The sequence below is a fragment of the Ascidia mentula genome, chromosome 7 (assembly GCF_947561715.1).
Source record: "Ascidia mentula chromosome 7, kaAscMent1.1, whole genome shotgun sequence".
Lineage (NCBI taxonomy): Eukaryota > Metazoa > Chordata > Ascidiacea > Phlebobranchia > Ascidiidae > Ascidia > Ascidia mentula.
The window spans coordinates 15,311,351-15,319,610 of NC_138572.1; the positions used below are offsets into that span (position 1 = coordinate 15,311,351).

The window sequence follows — 8,260 nt, forward strand, 5'->3', positions numbered from 1 at the left end:
CTGAATTTCTCCATTATGAGAGCTGATTGGTCAATATTGTCACGTGATATCACGAACCGCTCGAAGTAATATAATACAAGAACATAAAATACAGGATATTGTCAGCCAGTACACATCTAGGTTATATGTGTGCACCGGACAGTCACTGGTTCACACGATTTGGTGCACACTAACGGAAGGAGATCCTTCGCGTATAATAAGGGACGAATTGAAATGGTTAGTTTAATGCAAGAGTATGTATCCTGTGAGAATATTTAATATGGTAAACAGGATATTAAATGAATCGCTTTACTCGATTTGGGTTGGAAATCGATTCATTTAATAAACTCGATTTGGGCAGCTTTGTGTAACGCCTGCTCGTCGTCCGAACCAAATATTAGGTTTTCAAAATGGCTCCCAGCTGTGAACTTATGTTGCAAAAAAACTCCATGTATGTGGAATAATCGTGGAATAATAAAAGCTGTGTAAAAATATAAGTCCAATAAATACTGGGTTGTCTCCTGTCGCATCTCTTACAGCGCTGTGATTGTTGCATGAATCTTTCCGAGGTTAAAGTTGTTGTCAGCGCAAAACATGGATTTCCCACAAGACAAAATCTTTTCAGAGTATAAAGAGACTGGCCCATATTGTTATTAACACTTAAATGTATTGAAACTGGGACTTTTTTGCCGTGTACAATCCGTTGAACGAATTCGCAACTGATAGCCATATTTATCACTTCTGTAATGTCATCAGCATAAGTTTGCGGCTGTGGGTCATTCACCTTTTTCTTATCGTTGAACTTTTTTCCATGCAATTGCTCCAAATCTCTTGGTCCGTTTGGTGGAGAAAATTTCATCTGAAGCTTGTCGTAAAGCGTTTTAGCATTTTGGCCTTTGCTGAGCTCGTCGCCAACGTTTGCAAGAAGCACAGGGTTAGTTCTTTAGTATATGTTGTCTTGGATTTTGGCATTGCCATGACATTTATGGCCAGGTTGATTACCTAGATATTCAACAAGAGCAAAGTTTGGTCGTGTTTCCGAAGATTTCATAATCCATGTAATTTTCTTTCAAAACTTTTGTCTGCTTTCAGTTTGGCGTAATATGTTCCAACATGAGTCACATGTTTTTCTTCTGGTTGTGGTTCTAATCGAAGGTATGTGTTTTGTTTTGGAATCCTAATGCAATAAGCACCGCAATGTGGACGAACTTCAACCAATTCGTGATTCTTTGGAATGTAACATATTTTCGTATATTTGCACTTTTCCCATGCACCGCAGTCGTCAAAAAACTTTTTTTGCATATTTGCCGCTGCTCTGTCCATATTTTTCTAATTGTTTACTATAAAATACCTGTTGTCTTTGTTTCCCTTCGGAATTTCCTCGAGACATGTTTTACATTTAGTTAAGATATTTATAATTTCCCTTGTCGGTAAAAAGTTGTCGTATATAACACAGATTGCCGAATTAGGGATCTGCACTTGGTTTAGGACCTCCTTTTTCTTCAATCACAGATATTGCGTTTAATGTTGGATATTTTTGTATGGGACGAATCGGGACTTATTTTTCCACTTTTCGAGAGTTTGCGTGATACCTCACTGTTGCTTGTTTTTGATTTTGCTTTAATATCCGGTAAAGAGCACTTTATTGTTGATGCTGTTTCATCTATCAACAAGTGGCTGCTCTTGCTGTGTGTTTTGTTTAAAAATGAAGAGTGGTTGTACAAAGCAGGAACTCGCATTTGGCCTGTAATATCACTAAAACTGGTACATTCTTCTTCTTTTAGATACTTTTCTAAACTCATTGCACTTGTTGGAGTAGAATTTGAAATACAGCTATTTTTTCGGCAAAATATAGCTTGGAATGGTTTGGTGTTTGTAATCCAAGCCTTGTCCACATGATATTTATAGGTTCAGTATTAAACCTGTGAACTGAAAATTGTCTGTTCAAGATCGCGAAAGTGTTGTCTAGTCAAGTGGGCCGTTGCAAGGAGAGTATATACTGTTTATTGGTCTTTCCAACACGCTGCTCAATGCAAACTTGCAGCGTGTCTTTATATTTATTTGTAATTAACATGATTGTATAGATTTCCTTTTTTCGTGACATATTAAACAAGTACACCTCATTATCCCAGATTTTGTTTACGTTAGGCCACTTACAAAGACAAGCACAGTAGTTAAAACCCATCAGGTGAGTTTCTGCATGACGGGCATATTAATGGACAACCAGAAGCATCGTGAAAGGCTTTGAAAATATCATTGGTTAGATAAAGACAACTTTGGTGAAACCATTAAAAGCAAATTTCACAGAAGATTGCATTTCCATTGCATTCGTTTTGGCACTGGCCGCAAGGCCACTGTCGTCGTTTAGGCATAAACGATCGAAGTTGAGATTTACTGTGCACAAGTCTTGCTACACACCAACCGGGCAATTCACAAAATATCTTAATACGTGCACTGGAAATTAATGTGAATGTTTAGGTATCAATGTAATGCACACAAAGCCTAATTTTTTACCCCATAATACATAAACCTGCCCCATAATTGCCGAACTCGCCAAGCCAGCAAACACAGAAAGCCACAAGACCGCATAAAGCGCTGTTTGGAATTAAGAAATAAATTTGGGGAGTAAAAAAAGTGTTCCCGTGTGGATGAATACTCCACAGCTCTAAAAACCAATAAAAATAAGACTCTGAAAATAGGTAATTTAGTAATGTCTTGTGCCGAATCCGGATATTGACCAATTTTCAATACCTGGACCCGGCCGGATATCCCCCTTAATTTGACCGGATAGTAGTAGGGTTGTTGCGTATCTGTTATGTCAAATATGAGTCTCGAATTTGGTCTTAACAATATTATTTATGATCGATGGGAATCCTATTTGATTAGCGCATTTGACATTAGATCGCACGTGAGTTCTAATTGTTGTGTTTTCCTAACCTGACTTTACTTAACTCTCGATGCAAACGCTACACCAATATTTATTTACCACGAACAGTTTTGGATACGAAATTAACATGCGCAATTATACCAACGCCAAACTGAGTGAATTTACGCCCAAACGTCCAGACAGAATTGAACAAAACCGAATTACAAAATAGTAACCACTAACTCGCTCACACTGCAAACCACGCACACTCATTATATGAAGCGAGAATACAAAAGACCAACGGTCAGCGGACAGTTTAACAAAGACAGTTCGTTTGAAAGACGATACAGGACAGTCACACAAGAAAAACGTCTAGCGTCTCTAAACGCCTTACGTCTCTTTGCTACCACACCAACACTTCAAACTGGCCAATCAAATCACTTGACAACGCAACAGTTGCTTTAAAACTACACATGTCTTAAAATTAATATGACACCAAAACAGTTGAGAAACAGTTGGAAAGGACACATAGGATACAAATCACGTGAATACACAACCGTTGCTAACGCTACAGTTTGAAATGAACACGCCTGGCAAGACAACCCTACTTATGACTTTACCCAACCCAATGATGAGAAATTCCGAACAATGACATACTGGCCATGCAACCTACTTCCATAAATGCACATTGTTATGTAACGTAAAATTACGTTACAAGGGTGTACGTTTACATGTTTACGTACACGCCATTCGAACTCGATGTTCGTTTTGTTTGATTGTGATCTCTTTCACTGACCAGTCTTTGTTCTCGCACGAGATCTGTACGCGAACTGTCCAGTCATTGTTTGCGGAAGGTTCGCTTCTCACGTAATTGTTGTAATTCATCACTTGTTCTGGTTTGGTGTTTTAGGTACTTGTTTTGTCAAGAGAATGGGCTGCTGTCCATCAGATAAGATAATAGCTTTTGTCGTGGTAATTTCGAACCAACTTTTTCGTTGTGGTGACTTTTATCGTAGTGTATATATATATGTGCATCCTGGACTAACCCAGTCTCAGTCTAACTCGGTCTATGTCTAATTCAACCATGCTCTGCTTGTAATCAGTTTACTAACCAATATAATCGCGTATCCTTAATCTAATAAATGGTACAGTAAGTTTGTATCAGGTTTGTAATTGAAATCAGGTCAGAAAACACAAAAGTTAGAAATTATGTGTGGCCTTATGTCAAATGAATTAGTGAAAGGATTTTTTATCAATGGTTAACTAATAGTGTTAATACCCAGCGTTAAGTTAACAACATTTGGCATATAGGTCGCAACATTGGGAAACCATTTTTGTCCTGAAAACAGACAAACATTTCGCAAATTACTCGTTTTTGGGACCCAGTCTGTGATACTCGCCGACTTACGATTTTTCTGTTGTTTGTCATTGAGGTTTTTGGTGACGTGTTATACCGTATTAATAAATGCCCACGTTTATTTGTTCCACTCATGTTAAACTAACCTTAACATAGCATTCTGTTTGGCATCAAACATTTTTGCCACACAGATAAAATACACGAATTGGTGTTAACAAACTGCCGGATCCAAATTATCCGGCCGGATTTGATTAATGACTATCCGGATCCGGCCGTATAATTTGGAACTGGGAACATCACTAGTAATTAAGTGATGACTAGGACTGGCCTAGATTTCTGCTTAATCAGCCAAGCAAGATGTTTTTTTTTAAATATATATATTTCGCCTATGCGGCATCCTCAGTATTATAAAAACAAAAACAGTAATCGTAGTGGCGGTCTGTAGGTTAAGTGTGTACATGTTAGTCTTGATGTGTGCTGTTGATGCTAGTCACTAGCTAGCGAAGGCGTCAAGAAGATAGGGAGTAACTGTAAAAGAGAAGAAAGGAGTTTCAAAAGTTCAAGTTTAAACAAAATATGAAAATGTTTCGAATTATGACAAGCCGATTTTTTTACAAGGGCAACAATTCCCTTTTCAGTGCTACAAAATCTGGAAACCGATTGGTAAACTCAGTCGAAATAGACGATACAGAAACTTGGGCACGCAAGTTGTTGTGCGGGAAAGAATCCAAAATTTATTTTAAAGCTGGTGTGCGGTGTAAGTGTCCAGTTGTAAAAAACGCCTTTCAAAAATCAGCAGCTTAGTTCGAAGTCTTGAGGTGAGTACAAAGGTGACTCACAGCTTCATCTTGTTCTTGAAGTTTGACTTTCAGTTTCCACTAAAACGCTAAATCGGTGATACAAGCAGGTTCTCATAGTTCTTTCATTGGTTCCTCTTTTTCACAAAACAAATGTGCACCCTCCTTTCTAAGTGAGTAAAGTGCTGAGCCTCGACTAACCCACCTCACATCTCTGTGATAAATGATATCTGCCAAGCAACAACTGTGTCGCATAGCCCTTATTGCTTTTATGATTGGTTTTATGACGTCATCATATTTAAAAACATAAAAAAAGAGCCTGTTGGTGGATAATGCAGTACAATTTAATACAGATGCTCCCTTATCGCTGACTTTGCTAAAGATCCACTTCGTATGCTAGTCATGGCAGGTGTACCATCAGTGACAAGATAGGCGCATTAAATTGTTTCGACTTTCAGTAAAAAAGTATTATAGCTGGGACTACTTTTCCTGAAAAAGGCGGAATGAGCTACTAACGTCATCTTATGAAAGCACAGAGAATATTTGCGACGAATGTAATAAAATTCTGGGGCGGGGCCACATTTGTCCCGCGGGCCAGATTTTTGGACACTCCTGTATGAGAAGGTTTAATACAGCGGACCTTTAGTATTAGAAGGTACAATATAGCGGACCTTTAGTATTAGAAGGTTGAATACAGCGGACCTTTAGTATTAGAAGGTACAATATAGCGGACCTGTAGTATTAGAAGGTTGAATACAGCGGACCTTTAGTATTAGAAGGTACAATATAGCGGACCTGTAGTATTAGAAGGTTGAATACAGCGGACCTTTAGTATTAGAAGGTACAATATAGCGGACCTTTAGTATTAGAAGGCATCTAGTGGACCTATAGTATTAGAAGGAACCTAGCGCACCTACCGGACCTGTAGTATTAGGTTGAATTTAGCGAACATGTAGTAATTGAAGGTACCTAGCGGACCTATAGTATTAGAAGGCACCTAGCGGACCAAGCGCACCTGTAGTATTAGAAGGTGGCCAAAGTTTGAACGCGCGTTACTCGGCCACCTCACGAGGTAGCAACCCATGGTATTTTTTCATCAGAAAACTGGAATAAGAATGTCGGTAAACTTTCGTCTCACTTTCTGCTCCAGACATAATTCACTTTATATATATCGCAGCAATTTTATTCACAGTAATAAACATTTATTTTGAATAAATTACAAAAAACACAAATAGTTCTGGACGTCGCGTGTTTTGTTCAATCCGGACCACTGGAGTCCTAATCGGATGAATCCAAACCCCAAACTTTCAGCTGAAAAATCACAAAGTTTTAATTTCATCAAAATTAACAAAACCATGTTCTTATGCAAATATTAATTAAACTAAATTCTTACCGGGTTTTCCAGTTTTTCAATCTCTTTTCTCAAGACTCGATTAGATTCGGAATCGAATCCGCATCCAATCAGCCCCAACTTCCAATTTAGGGAGAATCCGACAAATATTTCCAACATATTTTCGTTCAAAATTGTTTCCATTCAGGTTGAGACTTACCAACTATTTAAAATATAAAGATTGGTCGGAAATCTTTGTTGCTAACTATTTTTTTGAAACCGGATTAAAATTAAATCCATGTTTTCACTTTTAACCAAAAAAAGTAGTTTTTATAAAATTATTATGGATTTAAACAATTATTTATTCTCAAAGTAAAGAAAACCCACCTTGGGTCCCATCTTCACAATCGCTTCACAGATCATGTTTAAAGTTTCGGAATTAAGTCCGCATCCCTGCAACCTCAGCCACACACCGGGTTCTCGAATCCGTGGGAGGAAATCCGCGAGAGCGAAAACATCCGAAATCTTCAGTGGGATGAAGCTTAAATCCAACACCCGAGGACAAGAGAGGGCGATTTCATCCCTGGATATTCCGTCAACTTCCTGTAAATCTACGAGGAAATCTGAAACAGGGACAAGTTTATTAAAACAAACATGGCGGTTTTTAAGTTTTATTAAATCACTAAAACTTTTTGTTGCAAACTTCAAACAAGATTTCTTCACTTTCAACCTGAACTAAACATTTTTATTCCATTCTCTTCTATAAGAACAACAATGGAATTGCAACGTCACAATACTTACAGTGACGTAACAGTTCCGTTTACAAACACGCATCACACAAACTGGAAATAAATACTAACTTCGTAACTCGTATCCATGTAAATAGAATCCACTGGGCCTTTTTTCGTGCAGGTATTTCGAAAGTTTCTTCAACAACTTTTTCGCACGTTTGTCTGAAAATAACAAGATCAACATTTACGGCAAAAATAGAAGCCATGTATTTGGATGGGAGAATTATTTAAACTCCCAATGTGTGTTTTCCACAAATATAACCTGCGTATATTAGATGCGTAATGAGATGCGAGACTTTCTAAACCACGATGCCTGTTTACCCAATATAATGTAACTTGCATCGTTGTTCAACAAATTGTAAAAATGGTTTCGCAAATCATTTAGCATTTAGCTAAAAACCGCGTAAGAATAGTAAGGCACATGGAGAGTTTAAGGGTCACAGTTATTACACTTGCAGTTGAAATTTTGCATCATTTTCAGGCAGGGGCAAATTAGGCGACCGTTTCATAGGGCATATCATTACAATAATATGTTAACTAATAGCTGCATCTTAACTTTGGCATTAATTTTTTTATCCCAGATTTTTACACCTAAATGCCTTGTATTACTTTGCTAAATAAATTGTTACTGATGCAGTATTAAGCAATTACTTTGCTAGTTACAATTATTACAGCAGAATGATTTTCTTATGTTTAGATCAGAAAAAAAGAAAATATTGTTTTAATGTAACGGACTACCATGCTTTTGTTCCTCATTGTTAAGTGTGGAAGATGCTGGATCACTGGAAGCAGTCTTGACTGAGGTTAATGGCAAGGTTTTTGGACTGGAACCACTTCCATCACCTGTAAAAAAACATCAAGGTAATAACTGCAATTTAATGGCACTGATGTACACCATAAGGGTTAACCCAATGTGAAGGCCTCACTTGATAATTTTGACAATAAATAAATTAGGTTACAGTGGCTTAACAACCAAGCTGGACCTGGGCATTCCAGTCCATTGATCTGTCTGCGGGAGTTTGTCAGTTAGACTTTACAGCAGGGATGCACAACACGAATGACATATTAGGCTTTTTGGCAAGCTCTTTTAATATTAGGCAAGCTCTTTTGCAAACAGGATTTAAGACAGGAACTTTATAA

The 8,260-nt window shown here is 37.7% G+C and overlaps 1 pseudogene; it reads right to left on the reverse strand.

Annotated features, from left to right (window-relative positions):
• Positions 1 to 314: 314 nt before the first annotated feature.
• LOC145909665 (uncharacterized) lies at positions 315 to 1,302 on the reverse strand (annotated as a pseudogene).
• Between the last annotated feature and the right edge of the window lie 6,958 nt (positions 1,303 to 8,260).